We start from the raw sequence: 19,607 nt of genomic DNA, 5'->3' as shown, positions 1-19,607 counted from the left end.
TACCTAAGGGATCAAACTGCTTAATAAACAAACATTGACAATGTTGATGTTAACCTGAATTAAATAATATACCAACCGAATTTGCATTGACATAATGCTGACATTCATGAGATGATATCATTTTATTTACACACACACACACACACACACACAGACACTTAACTAGGTCTAAGTTAAGTAATAATCTTTCCTCCAGGCTAGAACATTATTTATGTAATTGCAACACATGGCCATATAATCTCTTATTTTAAAAAGTAATAATTAAAATTCACAGAAAACTCTCCTATAATTACATTGGACAATTGTAGTGTATTTCACTAAGTTTCTGTTAAATATAAAGCTATTTTAAACGGGTCATTTATGAGATCTGTCTTAGTATTTTTATGCTCCTGAAATATCACTATAACCTGCTTTTTAAAATAGTCTGACACCTACCAAGAATTCTTTTACCTCCTACAAGAAAGCAAGAAAAAGAAAGCATTTATGTTTTTAATTTTAGTGAAAGGTTCTTGATTTAAGAATTAGTCATTTGCTGTCATTTGCATTTCAAGCATTCTGTAAGTACTTGAGGTTCTTTCTGTATGACTTCTCCAGAGTTTTCACATGTATCATTAATTTCATCTTTCACTTGGGATTAGTAAAATCAAAAGGTTTATTTACTACTATTCCTTAGCTTCCTTCATTTCAAATATTTAAGGCCGTCTCAAAAATAATTTTATGGTCTTATATTATTTGTTAATAATAGATAATGCCAAGAAATTGTGATTCTGGTTTTCAGTTAAAAAAACAGAGAAACTAAAGAAATAATTACTATCACTTTTTTTCCTACATCTGGCTAATCAGATAGTCACATCAGTGAATGTTAGATTTTGAGGCTATGAATCCTGGTACTAAACATTTTATATATTCTGAGAAGTGAAAAATAATACTTATTATGCTTCCTCTGTGCTAAATACTGTTTTAGAACCAAATGGAATTCCCCCTCACAACAATCTTAAGAGGTAGGCATTACCTAAATAGGTATTATTACCTATTTTACAGATGGACAAACTGAGGCACAGAATGATTAAATTATTCATGATCACACAGCTAGTAAGGCACAGATACAGTGTTTAAAATCAAATCTCTGTTTTGGTGAGAGTGTACGTTCCCAACCCCTATAATGGATATAAGATTTTGATCCCTACTGTTTGTTATATGCCCACTGTCTTTGTGGAAACAAAGGGAGGGAGGAGGAAGGGAGAAAAGGAGCAAAGGGAAGAGGAAAATAAGGAGGACTAGAGGGAGGCAGGAAAATTGTCAAAATCCTGCCAACTTATTGATACCATGTGTTATATAGCTCATAATAAGATTCAATTTAAGGATTTGTAGAGATTTACACAGAATAAATATTTTAAATTTCCTCAAGTGAAGTCTCTGGTAATATTATCAGAGGGGGATAGCAAGTGAAATTCTATTTAATTCTAATCATAATGAAAGTGCTATAACATGCTCATATTTGGAACAAAAACAGTTCTATCAATTCTCACAGTAATAATGCTACCTTTTCTTACAATTATTATCATTTTTATCACCCTCAAAACTCAGCTTATTTAATTTTAGTTCCTACCCTTTTTCAAAAGTCCATAAATTTTAGTTAGGCTTAAGTCATAGGAAAAGTGAAGTTTAAAGCCTGTAGGAGAAAGGAAAAAATCCCCCTTGCCACGCCATGCCCAGCTCTGTCCACTTCTATCAGACTTACTAGAACAAGAAAGAAGGAGTTACTCTTACTATTCAGATTTAATTGAACATTCACTGAGCCACATTTTACTATTACAGAGGGTCACCTGTGTTTGTTTAAAGGTACACAGTGACGGTTCCCAGATTTTGTCTTGTCTACTGCCTGGTCCTATGAGAGCAGGGAAGTACTGTGAAGATGCTCAAAACTTAGATCTCAGTCTCTTTTCTGTTAGTTCCAGGGTGAGCTTAATCCAGCAGAACAATGGACTCTTCTGTGTTTCACTGGCTATTTCCATGCAGCTCCGTTTTGAGCCTGGAAAATCTTGCATGGTCTCTCATCAACTTCTTTCTTCAGAATGTACTCAGAAAATGGTAACATGCCCCCAGTAAGCCTTTACCACAACTCTGACTCAGGGTTATCAGGAAGTAATTCCAAATCTCAGACATGTTCTGTATCTTAATCAACAGATAAACTTTATTTATAGTTAACATTTACTCTGGATTATTAATGTGTTCTAATGCCACTGGAAACTGCTTCTGTCGTCATGTGCTTAAAGCTAGGATAAGGATGGATCTTATTAAGATAGTTTAGAAATTTTAAGTGGTAATTATGTAGCGGACAATCTTCTAGGTATGGGTGATGAGTTAAACAGAGAAGTTACAATCCACACTCTAATTTTCAACAAGATTGTTAAGAAAGAGTTCTTAACATTAAAATTCAAACAGGACAAATGTACAGAAATCATACACAATAAAAAAAGTCAGTTTAATATGCATGGTTGGCATTTTGGAGATAGAAGAAATCTAGCAAAAGTTTTACAAGATTAATGATACTTATAGTCAAGTTGAACTTTGTTTTACTTGAAACAAGCCATTTTTTTTCAAACCAAGTAAAAAAAATCATTGACAGTAATTATGCAACTTTATAGTTCCTTATTTAGTAAACATAGGGTGCTTTGATGGATGATATGAGGCAATTTTAATATTTTGAGGAACGATCCTTTAGCATTTTGGAAATCAGTTTTTTTCATTGGTGAAAATTCTAATATTTGCGCATCAGTTTTATTTCATGTCTCCAAAATTGGATTAAACTGTCCAATTTTAAATGAAAAACTGGCATATTATCTGTTGACCCTACAGTTCCTAGTTTTATCATAAGAAAAGGTAGGTGAGAGGAATTCCCGGCTTACATTTGAAATTGAATTCTGAAAGTCTTTTTCTGATTGATTAGTACATGTTGATATTACATTATTTGCAATGACAGAGGACATTGTCAAGTTGTTATTAGCATTCATTCCAGCAGTGGGTTTTGCGAATGTAATAGTTTTTTTTTTTTTTAACTACTTTTCCTCCTCTTGATCCATGACTCCAACTCTAAAAATATCTTGATTCATTCATATCTCATACATTCAAGAAATAATTATTGATCACATGTATTATTCTAGATATGAAGCTGGTCACTAGGGAGTCAAAGTTGACTTGGCTCCCAAGGAGACCCCAGTGAGCATCTGCTTCTTACTCTTCAAGTGCCATCGATCCTGTGCAATCAGAAGTAATAAAGAATTAAGTAGCATTCATACCATAATTAAATGTAGATTGAGCCAGATGATTTTCAAAAATCAGGTTTAATCAGAGAAAGTGCAAGAATGTTTTTTGGGATTTGTCCTTGATGAGCATCGTTATCTGTCTTTTAGATGCAATAATAGAAGTCAGAGAGTAATTTATCAATTTGTGAACCAAGATGAATGATGTTTCCTCCTTTAGTCATTGACTTTCTGCAGAGAGCCAAGGCACTTCCACTTTCACAGCCAAGAAATCACCAGTAAATAGCAGTGTTGGTAGATGCTGGATTATTTACTGCCATGGGTTTGAGAATATCAGTGAGCTGCATTTTGACTACTTGTCAAGCATTTTGACATCTTGGGACAGAAAGTGCTATTTAAATATAAAGAGCATTTTCTGTTGAATTGCTGTTAGTCAACCCTATGAGGAAATGATCTATTAAGTAACAGATCGGAGTATAGGAGAACTGTCATGATATAAGATTGATTTCTGCTAAAGAGACCTTCAAGTAACTACATGTTTCGATTTGTGGTTGTTTTCAATCATTCGTAAATGACCGCAGTAAAAACTCAATATAAAAAGCTATTTGAATTTACTTTCCAGAATACTTTCCTGGGATTCTCTATCTCTCCCTCTTGCTCTCGTTCCCTCTCTCCCTCTCTCCTTCTCTCTCAGACCAGGAGAGCAATGGGTCTCAAGCTCTAGTGCGAATCAGAAGGCTTGTCAAAACAAGGATTTCCAGGGCCTCAGCTGGGAATTTGCATTTTTAACAAGTTTCTAGGAGATACTTTGACTGCTCAAATAAAAGGAATGGGAATTTAGGAAGTGGAAAAGGAGAGCGATAAAAAGCTGAAGGCAACCTCAGGGAACTCAGCTCACAGAGTGGCCCAAGCTCTTTGGGAAGGTAATCACTACTGCCCCGGGGAGCTTATTTGAGGAAAATGGCTCTCCTCTTTGTAAGCAATTGGCCTAGGGCAGCGTGTGGAACTCCTAACCTTCCCACTCTTAAGCCCAGGTTTGCAGTTAATGAACCATTTCACTCTCTTTGCTCGTCTTTCTCAGACTTAAAATAGTAATCGTAATTTCTCTCCCCTACTTTTAAAAAACAAGACAAAACAAAAAATACACAAATCTTTATGGTCTTTCCCGATATGGAAAGTTCTCTGGATTTACCCATCCACCACCCCAATGTAGCCAAGATGAGCTACAAAAATTTAGCAAAATTTTTCTTTCCATAAATATTTAAGGTTTTAAGCTGAACTATTTAGCAATAAATGCCAAATACCTGTTCTCCACTATCTGGGGCTATATATTTTCTTGACTCTGCCTAACAGGTGAGGAGCCACCAGGGAACAAGTGCTCAAAGAGACTCTAAAAAACCCTATCTAATCTGCACCCCACCCCGCTCCACCACCAGCTCTCCACTGTGTATGCCCTGCTCTTCTCATTCCACACCAGGAACACCAGCATCATTTCTGTGTTTTCAACACTCGGCATTTTCCCATCCCAAGGCCCCTGCATTTACAAATTCATCTTCTAGAAATGTTCTAGAAAAGTAACTCATACACATATAAATAGAATATTATACTAGCAGGTATGATAGTAAATAAGATAAGACTACAAGCCTCTGGTCAAATGTCACCACACCAGTGAGGCCTTGATCATCCTATAAAAAATAACTTTTGTGCCTGCCCATGCAGGTGCACACACTGAGCCATCCCACCCCTGATATACTTTTCTCCATATATTTATTCCCATCTGCCAAACAGTATATTTTGGTATTGATTTATTTTCTGTCTCTCCAGGTAGAAAGCAAATTCCATGAGCATAAAGTATTGGTTACAACAATCATTGACACATAAGAGCCACTCAGTAAATATTTCAAGAATGAAAAAAAAAAAAAAAAAGGAAGGGTGCTATATCATTACTGTTGATTATCCACTGTGAATTTTGGCATTACTTTTTCATCACTTGCTCAAATGGATCTTATATGCCACTCATACTGTTGGTGGTTCCTTAGAACCACCATTGCTCTTTATGCCCTCCTTGCTTTTTAAATCTTGCTGCTGCCTCTGTCTAGAATGTTCGTCTCTAAAAAGTTTTTGTTGTCTTTTAAATTCCTACATTTCGTTCATTTCATTCAAATCGGGTGTTCTGCTCTTCAAAAATATTTAAAGATAAGCTTGTTCCTTCTCTGTGTCCCCTTTCCCAACCTGGCACCCTGTCCTGCCACTTATCCACTCATACTGTTCTTGTCTACTGGAAACTCATGCCAGCCTTACCGCAGACCACTTGAAAGCAGGGGCTCTTTCGGATACCAGAAGCACAATGCCCAAATGCCTGGCATATGACAACTACTTATGCACGTTGAATAAATGACCAACAATCCACCTTATTTTTCACTGTCCTAAAAAGCTACTCTTCATTCCTCTAAACTGCTAAAAATTGCCCTGAGTGATATGAGCGTAACGAGTATGAGAATGGGCACTTAGGATAACTAGCTTGAAGATGAGCCAAGTCAAAGCTAACTGAAATAGCTCTCAAACAAGGAAGAGGAGAGAGGCATCCAGGCTCCTCTAGGAGGAGCAAGTAGCAGTGATGCCGGTGTCCACACTGCCATGGAGAAAACCACTGCCATAGGAAGCTCCTAGTAAAAATGAAATGTGTAGTGTCTCCCGGGTATGTGATAGGAGAGCATGATAAAATTCTTCAGCAACCCTGTTTCTGCATCATTTGGTGTATGCTGAGGTAATACACAAATTTTACTATGTAATTAGTCTAAGAACTATTCCCCTAGGGTAGAAGATGTTGTCTTATTCTAATCACATTACTCTAACAGAATACCACCAACTGCGTAGCTTATAACAACGCAGTTTATTGCTTATGGTCCTGGAGACTGGAATGTCCAAGATGGAGGTGCCAGCATGGTTGCCTCCTGGTGAGGACCCTCTTTCCGGTTCATAAGCTGGCACCATCTCCCTGTGTCCTCACATGGCAGAAGAGGCGGGGGATCTCCCTGGAGCCCCTTTCATAAGGCACCAGTCCCATTCATGACAGCTCCACCCTTATGGCTCCAGCTCTTCCCAAAGGCCCACCTACTAATACCACATTGGGCATGAGGTTTTCAACACATGAATTCAACATATGAAACATTCAGACCATAGCAGATGCTTAAGAGTCAAAGCTTGTTCTAACCCATATAGCCTGGGAAACTGGTAGAATTTGGAGATTAATGTAGTATATGTGGTTTAGTCTTGCACATTTGAAGGTGATAAACACCCAGCCCTGTCAAACCACTGGGCACTATGAATGAGTGTTTTGCCTTGGCAGAAAGGTGTTACACCTGTTTCTCCTACACCTGTGAATGAATTATGTGTGATATCAAAAGAAGACTTTTAAATGCGAACAATCTGAAGCAAAAATGATAGAAAAAAACTGCAGAGAAGCAAGGTGAGTGAGTATTGAAAGGCAGAAGTGATATACTGATAGACCTGAAAATCAGCTGTGAGTAATTTAAGTTGATTAAATGTAGCATAGAAAATGTGCAGGAAAAGGTTGATGAGATCAAATTAGCAGGCAAAAGAAATAATTTTCTCAATAGTAACATTTTTGCTGTATCAAAATAGAATGCAGTCCGTAAGAGATTGAGAAAATGAGTAAAATAATTCCTTTGTCACATGACTAGATCTAAGGGGAAAATTAGAACTCGACCTCGATGTAAGGAAGGAATCATTGTTAGGAAATAAAAGTTAAATAAAACAAGAAAAGGGAGTCTCAGAGGCATGAACCAGGAAATAATAACTTGCCTCATTTATTCATAAATGATGGGGCTCAAGTGTCAAACAATAACCAGTATCGAGGCTGCAGAGAATAAAGAGGTCTGAAGAATTGCAATTCAGGAGACATAGATTCAGGGTGAAACTCAAAGAGTGTTCCATGGAAGAGAAGGAGTCAGGGGCTTGTGAAAATAAAAGGCACAAGGTTGTTAAAGCTGCCTGGCAGAAGTTACAGTGGACTCTGACGCAGCAAAGCAAGTATTTGTCCTTAAGGGATACTCTGTTTCATTTTAGGCTGAGGGTCTGATAAGTATCTTGAGCTTCTGAGACCTGGGCAGATGTTCTGGATGCCTGCATTAAGACAACAACAGGTGGTCAAAGTTCAGATTCCACCCCAGCTGAGATGTGCATAAGTCACACTTCCTCAGTGGCCTCCCCAGAGGCTCCATTTTGGAGAGCTCTCCCTAGCAATCCTGACTCCATTTTGATTTTCCATTTACATAACTTACCTTTACTTCTCAGATTTGTTGGAAACTGACAAGCATATTCTCACATAGTTCTTGTTGTCTCTCACTTGCATTAAAATGCACAATATCCAACATCAAGAACTGATTATTGAGTTTTGTTACATTTTTCTCAAACTCAGGATTTTTTTTATTTTAAAGCAGCAGTAAGCAAACTTTGGCCTATGGGCCAAATCCACTCTTGGGCTCAGAACGGTTATTTTCAAAAGGTTGTAAGAAAAGAAAAAGAAAAAAGAAAGCAGAATATGTGACAGATGTATGTAGCTCTTAAACACAAAAATGTTGATCACTTGAAGGGCTTAAATTTAAAGGGATAATTTTAATATTCACATTCATTATATATCTGTGCATGTACATGAATATAATAAATAATGAATAACAATGGAATATCGTATATATAATGAATGTGAAGATTTATATATACATAGTCAAATATAATATGAGAACAATTTGGTCTTACGCATTATAGGATTTCACACCCTAAAGAGTGGGTTTCTAGATAAGGGAAAGAGAAAAAAAAAAAAATACCAGTTCATAGTTCACTGAGGACAAGAAGAAAGAAGATTGAGGCAAGTTTGCTTCTTTTTGCAATTACAACATCACAGAAGAAAGTGAAGTAAAAAATGTGAAACAGAAGCCTCACTGTGGAAGAGGCAAGGGGAGAATGAATAAGGCAATGAAAGGGTGCGAATGACTTTGAGAGCTCTGGTGCTAGGAGCAAAGTGGGGGAGTAGTAAGTCTGTCCCTGCAGGTATCCTAGGTTGTCTTCACTCTGAGATTTCTCTGCTACTCCTGATGCTGCCCTGCCCCAAACATGTGTCAAAGAGGATGGGACTCTGTCTTCAAAGGTCCTGCTGACTTCTCAAGAGAAACATTGTACAAACAGACCTACAAACATACATAAGTATATATCCACACCTCTTTTGGATGGTAGATTTTGGCTGCTTCTGTCTGTGTGTATAGAACACTTCAAACATGCTTCCCTACTCAAATGCAACAGGACCACCAGTTTTCAACTGTTTTCTCTGTCCTGTTAACCACGCCTCTTTTTCTGGCAGCTGAAGGAGAAGGGGGTCTCCTTTCAGTTGTTATCTTTCTTGAAACTGTTTTTTCCAACCCAATTCAGCCCAACCTCAACATCTGTGCATTTCCTTTATGAATCCATCTATTATCCCCATCTACTTTCCAAACTCCTCCTTACTGGGCACTTAAATATATAACAGTTCCTGTTTGTCAGTGGCAATTAATCCTCACAATTATCCACATCACATAAGTAAAGATAAAGAGACTTGAGAAAGGGTAAGTACTTTCCCAAAAGTTGCAAAGTTAGCAGGTAGCAAGTGTAGGATTTAGGCACAAAGGGTTTGAGCCCAGAGGCCATGCTCTTAACCTTGAAGTTAAACCCTCTCCGAAGAAGTTAAACCCTATTCAAGGGAAATGGGGGGCCAATGTTGGCTCCCTTATTACACCAGCCACCAGAGGGGAATGATTAATGGAAAAGTAGTCTCATTAAATTTTTCTATTTCTTTAACCATTGAAGCAAGCAACAACACATCATTATTAAACACAATCTCTCTTTCAAACTTTCTGATTATTTCAGAAACTCAGCGAATTTAGTTTATATTTTCATAACTTTTTCTTTAATTTCAGAACTTTATGAGAAGGGATCTAATCATTATTTTAAATTTTGTGATTTCTTATGCTAAAAAGTATACATACAGATATCTGTATCTATAATATACTATATATAAAAGTATATATATTGTTAATGTGTACTTTTGTTAAAGCATTGCAAAACACCAACAAGTTGCACTTCATAAATATATCACCTTCCTCAACATTGACTTAATGTGCACTACAACTTATATTTTTTTTCTGATGAGTCCAGAATTATCAAATGATAATGCATGGCAAAGCCATGTTTTAACACTGGCTTTCACTAACTCTAATTTCCATGTTCCTGATGAATAAACTAAGCTTTCTTTATCCTTAATATTTTCTGAACTTTTCAGTTCAATTGAAACCTGGATTGTTTCAAATGATTCCCCTACCATCTCCAACAGACATTTAGTTTTCTCTTTCTCTAGTGTAAGAAGAGCCAGTCTACTTGTTACATTTGTGCCACGTTCTGATTATTATTCTATCATCTCTGTATTCCCCTAATTCTAACTTAATGTTAGGAAGTAATGTTGGCCTTCTCTCTGTTCAAGCCTCTCCTGTATCCTCCAGAGCCAGTGCCCACTTACACCTTCCTGAACGAGGTCAACTACAATTTCCCAGCTTCTTACCATCTTTATAATTTTATTACTTATCTTCATCTATGCCATGACCTCATCTGTCATTCGCATCTCAAAATTCAAGCTATTAGAACTCCATTGCAACAATAATAAAAAAAAGTATTATAAGCATTAGTAATATAAAAGTCCAGTATTATATGTTCTGTAAATTAGTAAATGATTATACTAAAATTTGCAGTTTCACCATGGTAGTCTGCTTCTTTCCAAAATTTATTATGTTTCTATTACATGCCAAGCACTGATTGACTCTTTGATTTCATTTTTTTTCCCGATTAGTGACAATTTTTGAAAAATTTGTTTTCCAAACACAGAATGACAAATTGGTGAAAAAAATACTGTGATATATATCTATCAAATACCAAGATTTGCCCATTCTCACTTTTGTATTCCCAATCATCCCATTATGTTACCAAACCAAACTTGGGTCCATTTGCCCATGCACAGTAAAGCCAATCTACTGATACCTGGTTGTGGTGAAGGACAGTGCATCATTTACTATCGGGTGCCATACAAGGAGTCCGGGACACCTAGCACTCAAAAAGCCTGAACTCTTCAATGGGTTTCAGCAAAGCATTTTTAAAGGCGAGGTAAGAGAGGGGTGTCCCAGCGTATGTGATCAGCTTGTGCACAGTTCTCTGATGAGCTGATGGTGAGGTAACAGGGCAGTGTCACAGGGGTTAACATTATCAATCCTTAGGTGCCAGTAGGCCTGTGGGCTATGTGCTCATGGTCATCAAGTAGTTAATTTCTTCCATTTGGTGGTGATTTTAGCATCTGTAAAACAACTCAGGAAATGTGCCTCAGATACGATTAGGTATGTCTGAGAGGAGCTAAAGCAGAGGATATAGGGGAGGAGTTGGTCCCGGCAAGGCCCCACAGGGTTCTGTTCAGTTACAATCATAGTTTAGATTCTGTCATTTTCATCTAAGCCCTAGTCTCTTGTCTTACTCACCTCCCATCAGTTCTCCATCTGTTAATGTGAAATAGAGTTCATACATATAGAACATCATCTGAATGATGTTCATAACTATGGCTGCTTGCTTTCTTAAGAACACTTCAAAGATGCAGAGTGTTGGGGGGAAAGCTGTCACCACCTGCTGACTTGTGCCCAAAATGTCAGAGGCTGGAGCTTCTGCCTTCAGAAATGGAGAGGCCCAGCATAGAATTGAAATGAGGAAGTGCCACAGAAGAGCTTATGAGCCTTTTCATGACTTCTCAGAAAATATACATACACATATACATGTGCACAAGATGTACAGTGTGATTTCAAAGAGATTCTCAGAAACCCTGTATATCTTGAGCATAAGGGTTAAGAACTCTGTTTCCAGACATTCTAAAATTTACTCTTGATTAATGCAACCCACAGAGCTGTGTACTTGGACCAAATTACTTTTATCCTGTATAGTATTATTTCTGCCAAATTGCCTAATCCCCTTGTGGCTTGCATAACAGACAAGTGCAAGAATTTCTTTTCTATTGGTAGAGGTCCTCTTCTAGCTCATTCTTCATACAAAGACTACACAAGCGCACATAATGTCTTACTAATTCATTTCATAGGTTTAACAGATACTTGGAGTCGAATGTAGAGTTCCATGGACTACAGACTAACAATGCTCTATAAAGAATAAACTGGTTCTTTGTAAACTGGACTGTTTATGTATTTCTCACACTCTCTCCTTCCCAGTTATTCTTTTATCATTTCCTAAATACTTTTGATGTCTGTTCTAGATCATTTGTACTAAAGTGAACCAACCAAGATGTTTTTGTTTTTTCCATATGTGGACAAAAATGTTAGGTTGGAGGCCTAGAAGCTGGCATGGTGGTAGCAGTAATAATCAAAATGAGAGAACCCCTAAGTGGATCTGATTTCCCTGCTTCAATTACCTGGGAGATTGTTTTCCAGTGCTAAAAGCAGGATGTTCTGAATTTTGCTTTAGTGAAAGGAGTTAGTGTTTCCTTAAATTACAATTTTATTTCTTCAAAAATCTCTGTGTAATTTCATTGACCATTGAGTAAACCCAAAGTAAACTCCTGAGCCTGGCACTCCAGATACTTCAGCTGTTCCAGCCCATCACTGCAGCTCCATCACCTCCCTGTCTACACACAGGCCTGTGCTGCCATCAAACTGCACAAACCTCTCTTCCCTCAAATGCTGCGGAGTTTTCTAATCTCTGTGTCCCTTTTCATTCTTTTGATTATGCCAGGAATTTGATTTTCTCAGATGCAGTGCATATTAAGTCTAATTTACATGTAATATGCTAGTACAATTAATGAACTAGACAAAAAATTATTATTAAGCGACACCTAATGACGACCATGTTGTTATAAAACCAACATATATATATACACACAGTCATACATATTCATGTCTTTTAAAACTAACTTCACCCTCTACGTTCTCATAATACTTAAAATGTGCTTTGCTTTATATTTTCTAGGCCATTGCATGTGATGCTCTCTTTGCCTGGAATTCTCTCCTTCCTCTGTACTTTACCTACTTGCCACCACTTCCTCATGTAATGACCCTGTCTGGAGAAGACTTGTTTCCACCCTTCTTATGGGTTTCCCCTAGCACCCTATTCTAAGTTCTGTTAATTCACACTGCATTGTACTCCCTGTTTATTGTCTTATTATTGTGTCCCCAATGGCTGTATAGCACCTAGCATATAGAAAGCACTTGAATGAATGAAAGTTGATGACATTGAAATATATGTGTAACTGGTTTTGAGGACTTAAATGATATTTATTATTGAAAGTCATAAAAATACTTACAGTCTGACTCAGTAATCCAGGAGTCAAAAATTCAAATGCTTTCAGGGTCAGGCAAGTAGTCTAAATGTGCAGTGTTGGCCTGAGGGAAAGTAATGGGAAATATAGGTACTTACATATTAACCTAAACACACTCAGATTTACACTTTTATAAATACTATCATACAAGCCATACTAACCATAGCCCCTTGACTCATTCTAAAGAAACAAATTCACTGAGGGGAAAAAATATTCATAGTAATATTACTTGTGAATCTTCCTGTAATAAGGAAAAAAGAACACAAATTAAATAGCTAGTAATAGAGACCTGATTAAATTAAATATTGATTCTATTCAGTAACTGTCATATGTTCTTTAATATTAAAATAATTCCCAAACTGTAATATTATGGAATATGCTTTCATTATTGGAAATAGTGAAGGAATAAAGCAAAGCTGTATGTTTGCTGTAATTGCAACCATGTAAAAATGCTCATACTTGTTAAAAAAAAAAAGGATTATGCAAAATGAAGATAGTTATGTTAGAGTACTCAAAATAGAAATGATTTTTTAAAGTTCAGCATTTAATAATGTCATCATTTTTCCAATCCCAGTCTCTGGAGGAAACTTTGGCAATATCTTTTGGAGTCTTAGGAGATGACACCTAGCAAATAGAACCAGGTTACTTTGGGTAAGAGCTGAAGAATATGAATTGTGGGCCGAGCTAGAAATAACATTGTCATAGCAACCTCCAAAGATTTCATAGAAAAGGCATGGATTGGATTTCTTTTTCCTTTTAAGGAGATGACTAACAAGATCCATTTGAAATAGTTCTGATACAGTGAGAGATTAGATACAATAAGTTTGATAAAGAGTTTTGTTGAGAAATTGGGGTAAACTGGCATAAACTTAAGATCAGAGGTGAGTCTCCCTAGTGTGGGCTTAGCACATTTTGTGCATTGATTAGCTTTTGGTGATGTAACACTTATGTGATTCCAATCTGTCCTTCCTGCAGATAATAATTATTTAGTTAATAATAAGATATGAAAAATAATATAACAATTATATAATGATAATAATCATTATTATAAATAAAAGAGTTTAATTCTCCTTGTGAAGAGACATTTAATATATTTTTCTGATTCTTTAAAAAGGCTCAATTATCTGTTCTTAGTGTTCTCCTGTGATACTATATATAACCCTCTGGAAACTGAGGCCTGCGGAAACACTGATCACATCAGTGGAAATCATTGTAATGTCTTCCTTGAAGAAGGCATATTCCATCAGTCTCATTGCTCATTTGTTACACTGAATTGCCATCCTAAGTGACAGATCTTCTCAGTGTCTAGATTTCTTGCCAGGATTTATGTATTAACCCCATTCTGTTTGAGTTTAGATCAAGAATGCCCCTTAGATTATTTCATGAACCCAGGTTTCCTGTAGTTTGCAAATACTGACTCAGCCCACTGGTCATGTGGAAGTTCTCTTTATACAAGGAAGGTTTTCCTCAATAGCAAATGACATCCCTGGCTTTGTTCAATATAGCAACTAATGCCCTAAATTGCTAATTTTATGATAATGCTAAAACCTTGAGTGGTTTCTTGACCTCATTTGGAAAATCTGCCTCTGCCAGTAGTAACCACTTTGGTATCTTTCCCAAATAAACAGCCTAGATATGGGGCCATACTGGTTAAGGAGGAAGAGATTGTCAGTAATTACACTTAAGGGGAAAATTCTAATTAGCATTTTTTTTTCCATTTGAGGTAAACTTAGGTAAATCTGGGTTTATCATAAATAACCATAGCCAAAGCATCATATTTCTCCTACCACATACAAACTTTTGACTCTAGCTTCCCATGTAACATTAAAAAAACACAGTCAAACACTTATTATCTCAAAATAAGGGGCTGTGTGGCAGCATCAGGAAGCATTATGAGTTGAGCCAGAATTAGCAAGGAGTAGGGCTGAATTTGAAATCCCTGCAGTTCAGGCCTCATCATTGAAACTGGCACCAGACTGCCCTTACAAGCAGTATCTCTTCACTCTGATCTCAAACCAATCAAATATATACCATAAATATCATGGTTCTGCCCACCATGTTTTATGAGTATATTTTCTGAAGCCACTGGTGAAATGAACTTTTTTAACAGTCTACTGAGGACAGGGGTTATGTTATAAATCAAAAGGAAGTTTGACTTCTATTTCTATTTTTTAGCATTTGACCACAAAATTAAACCTCAGATACTTAAAAAAGAATTCAGTCTTCTGTCTGAATGGGATCTGTCCATTTTGATAGTATATGAATGGGAAGTGACATTCAACACTTACTGAGCTGCTGCTTCATATAGAAGACTGTACTAATGGGTTAAAAAATGTCTGAGATTACTGTCTCATTAGTCATGCAACTAATGGTCACTCATATTAAAGTTCTGAATCAGAAAAAAAAAAAGAGTGGAACAAATATTTGTTAAATTTTGCACACAAAAAGCCCTAGGGAGTACAGAAGGGAAGACATTTTCCATTGAAAAATAATGACTTTTCTGTAGTAAATTAATGTATATCTTAATTATCTATGTTTCCATGAGGGAAAAAAATTAATTTAACAGAATCATTCTGTAAAACCCCTACGGCTTTGAGTCATGTGAAAATTTGTTGCTAATTTGAGGTTTTCTAAATTTAAAGTCATAATTTGAGTAATTAATAACCTTGAAATTTAGGAAAGTGACTCACATGACTAGCCAGGATCTTGTTTGCTCTATTTTGATTTACAACTCTGCCCTAATCACTCTTAAAAATCAGCCAGACAGTAAAAAATTCTCTACCTTCAAATCTCTTGATGAAATTTTCCAGATTAATCTGAATGGATTTAAAATGTGATGAAAGAATGGGGGTCATCTAAATTTAGTTTCTCTGGACAGCCACATGCAAAAGAAAGAAAGTACACCATGCTTATACCATACACAGATATTAACTCAAAATGAATTAAGGACTCAAATGTAAGACCTGAAAACATAAAACTCTTAGAAGAAAACATAGGCAGTATTTGCTTTGACAGTTTTAGCACTGTCTTTCTGGATATGTCTCCTCAGGCAAGGGGACAAAAGCGAAACTAAACAAATAGGACTATTATCAAACTAAAAAGTTTATGTACAGCAAAGGAAACCATCAACAAAATGAAAAACTACCAAATGTGAGAAGATATTTGCAAATCACATATCTAATAAGGGATTAATATCCAAAACATATAAATAATTCATACAACTCAACAACTACAAAGCAAACAATTCAATTAAAAAATAAGCAGAAAAGCTGAATAGATATTTTTCCAAAGAAGGCATACAGGTGCCACAAGCACACGAAAAGATGTTCAGCGTCACTAATTATCAGGGAAATGTAAATCAAAACCACAGCAAGATATCACTTCACACTCATTAGAACGGCTATTATCAAAAAGACAAGAAATAACAAGTATTGGGAGTGGAAGTGGAGAAAAGGGAACCCTTGTGCACTTTTGGTGGGAATGTAAATCAATGCCCCGATTATGTAAAATGCTATGGAGATTCCTCAAAAAATTAATAATAAAACTATCATATGATCCAGCTATTCTATGTAGGAGTATTTATCTAAAGAGTATGGAAACGGTAATCTGAAAAGATATATGCACCTCTGTGTTCATCACAGCATTATTTACAATAGACCAGATATGGAAACAGCCTAAGTGCCCATAGATGGATGAATGGATAAAGAAGATATGGTATATGTGTGTATATACGTATATATACACACACAATGGAATATTACTCAGAAGCAAAGAGATGAAATCTTGGCATTTGCAACAACACGGATGGATCTTTTGGGTTTTATGCTAAGTGAAATAAGTCAAATGGAAAAAGACCAATACCATATGATTTCACTTGTGTGGCATATAAAAGCAAAACAAAACAAAATGAATGAACAAACCAAACTGAAACAAACAAGGAGATACATAGAACAGAGTAGTGGTACATAGTGGGTAGGGGTGGAGGGAGGGCAAAATGAGTAAAGGAGTCAACAATATGATGACAGATGAAAATTAAACTTTTGGTGGTAAGCACACTGTAGTGTATATAGATGTCAAAATATAATACTGCACATATGAAACTGATGTGTTATAAACCAATCAAATATAAGTAAATTTTTTAAAAATTTTAACTAAATAAATTCAATTTCTTTAACTTGTGAAACAGCAATATACTTTGTCTAATTTACTTAGCTTCAGAATTTTCATTTGTATAATTTGAACCAGGAGAAGTACCTTTATTGGTCTATTTCTTTTCTAAAATTCTAAGACTAAATTGTTAGTACAGTTTCTTCATAAAATTATTAATAAAATGCCTTCATACTTATCTCACACAAATATTTAGATAAATAGCTGTGTAATAGTTGAAGTTTCTCAAAATGTTATAGTAACAACATATTATTTCTAAAGGTATATCTCAAGTTAAGAAGGATTAAGCTGCACAAATATAACATTTAATGCTTTCTCAAAAGATAAGAACTTATTATCAGAAACAAGTAATATATTAGTATTCTCATTATGGAGTTTTCAGATTCTCTCTTTGGCAGAAAAAATCAGGGCATATGTGAGTGATTTTTTTTTTCTTCTTTGCCTGTATTCCTCTTGTATTTCTTATCATGGTCTCAGTGTGTAACTGCATTTAAAGTGTGCTCTTAGGCATTTGCATAAAGATCCAGAGACCCAATCTGAGTTTGCTAAGTGATACAAATTAAAACTGGGGCTCACTGGAATCTAGTGTGTTAAAGAATTTTTTCACACTTAGCTCTTCAACTGATTTGTTTTGGATTCTGGAAAAATTCCTTTGTACCTTGGTTAAACTGACTTGTGAAAAAAAAATGATATATACAACCACTTCATATCACACTAATAGCTATGCGTTTTCCAAGTATTTTGTGAGAAGAAAAGATCAAAGAGCAAATAAAGCTATATTTCCTTAAAAGCACTGAACCTTAATGCATATGTAAAGAGTGGGTAATTACTGGGGAGAAACAGGTCGGCCAACAAAAGCCAAATGTATGCAACTCCCTTGTTTTGCTGAAAATCTGTCCTTGTTTCATGTTAAATTATATATTAAAATACTGCATTTTCCTATGGTGATATTATTATAATGCAGAGGTTATGTTTCTGACCAAAGACTCTGAATCTACAATACGTGATAAAAGCAAATGTATAGTTATAAAATATCATACCCAATTCATTTAAGTAGTGAAGCATAGTCTAAACTTCATAATAGACAAAATATATGCACTGTGAGGTGGTTATATGTCTCCAGCGTATTTAAAAAAGGTAAACATGTTTACGTTCAAACCATATTTCTACTGTATCTTAAATGATAACTATAAAAAGTGAACACATTAACTTTAATTACTACTTATTTACACTAATATAAGTCTGTTCCCCAACAATAAAGATGTACATATGTATATGGAAGTTTGTGTGAATTAGACGACTGACATCTTTTTAAAAACTGTCCAAGAAAGTCTGAAGTAATGAGTTTTCATGTAGCATGAGGAGGTAATCAAAATCATTCTCCCATATTTCCTTAATTCTAGGGTGCCATATGCTGTATATGTCCTTAAGTTAGTAAAACTTTTTTTGGAAAGAGAAATAGCAAATGTGCACATGAGAAGCAAAATTCTGGTTTTATAAATTTTATAACGAAAAAAAAGTACCAAAATGCAGTAAATATTTTTATTTACATTAGAACTAAATTTGAATTTAAACTTAATTTCTGCAGTAATCTTTAGAAATATTTATTATGCCATCTTCCTTGAAGAAAATTTGTAATTTTTTATGATTGAGTTAGCATTTACATCCATATTTAGAATGGAAAATTTTGGCTAAAACCATCAATTTTTTGAAATCCTGCCTCAATCCAGACTGCCCATGAGGCCAGTACCTGAGTTAATCCTATAGAGAGCTTCATGGTGAGCATAGCAGGGAGACCCATTGTTGAGTAATTTACAGATGATGAATGTCATGAATTGATCCCGTTTATTCATGATTCTGAACCCTTGAAATAATCAAAATACCAAAAGAATGAGTATAAAGCTATTATGAAGAATGAATACTTCAGCTTACTCAGAGTCTCTTTAAAGCAAAGGCACATTTTGTGCATAAGTGTAAAGAAATATATTTCTGGAAAAATAATTCTAGTTACAATTAGAAGTTGGTGAACTCTGAGGTTTCACTTATTGCTGGTGAAAGAGTTTAGAGCTTTTGAAAACATTTCTCCCAGACATGGACATGATGGATTTATTCTAATCAGCAATTACAAAGGTTGACCAAGTGCTAGGTGTCAGTGAGTAGAATACTGGGCAAAAAAATCAGTTTTCCCCCTTGTACAAAACCTGGATGCATCTTGTCAAAGGAAAGAATCAAAAAGGCAAGGGAATGTTTGTTCAAAACTATTGCAATAGAAGCGAGAGATTGGACTCAACTTTGCTGAAACAAAAGGTAGGAGAGTTTTTCAATTGGGGTGAGCTAGTGGGATAGTATGGGAAGACACTGGGGGAGACTGGTCAGTGTGATTAGGCTATGTTTGCTAATCAGCACTTACTGAAGTCAGACTCTTGGCCTCCTCACACAGAGGGTGGGGGTGCCATCTTTCTTGATGATTACATTTCCAAAAAAAACTAGCTCCCAGGTCTTTGAGAAAGACATTCCTTGGTTGTAAAACTGGCAAGATCACTGGAAGAAGATACACGTGTCAAAGGGGCAGAAAAAGAATTTAGAGTTGCAAGGTTTTTTTAGAGTAAATGCTGTAAATGAGGGGAGGTCAGGGGTCTATAGTCAAGAAGAAACCTGTCTAAAGCTGAGAGGAATGTTAAGGCTGTCTTTTGTCAATCCAAAACTGGAACACAGGTATAGATCTGTTTGCCAGCTCTAGAGAAAAGCATGCAAGTACATGAATCTCCCTTCTT

General features: G+C 35.8%; 1 protein-coding gene and 1 long non-coding RNA gene across 7 annotated transcripts in view; one reads left to right on the top strand and one right to left on the bottom strand.

Annotated features, from left to right (window-relative positions):
* Positions 1 to 19,607, bottom strand: part of LOC116660499 — a 344,375-nt gene that overhangs the window by 236,831 nt on the left and 87,937 nt on the right. For 5 of the 6 annotated variants that reach the window (XR_004316050.1, XR_004316049.1, XR_004316051.1 and 2 more), the window contains one exon: positions 12,652 to 12,730. This is a non-coding gene — a long non-coding RNA (uncharacterized LOC116660499). Of the gene's footprint in view, positions 1 to 1,664; positions 3,258 to 12,651; positions 12,731 to 19,607 lie in introns of those variants that run through there. The other variant, XR_004316054.1, reaches the window with a different exon arrangement.
* The window catches only part of PKIA (cAMP-dependent protein kinase inhibitor alpha), a 90,446-nt gene that overhangs the window by 18,511 nt on the left and 52,328 nt on the right, over positions 1 to 19,607 (top strand). The gene's annotated exons all lie outside the window — the stretch shown is intronic.

This window comes from Camelus ferus, chromosome 29 (assembly GCF_009834535.1).
Source record: "Camelus ferus isolate YT-003-E chromosome 29, BCGSAC_Cfer_1.0, whole genome shotgun sequence".
NCBI lineage: Eukaryota > Metazoa > Chordata > Mammalia > Artiodactyla > Camelidae > Camelus > Camelus ferus.
This window is presented reverse-complemented; position numbering and strand designations above follow the sequence as displayed.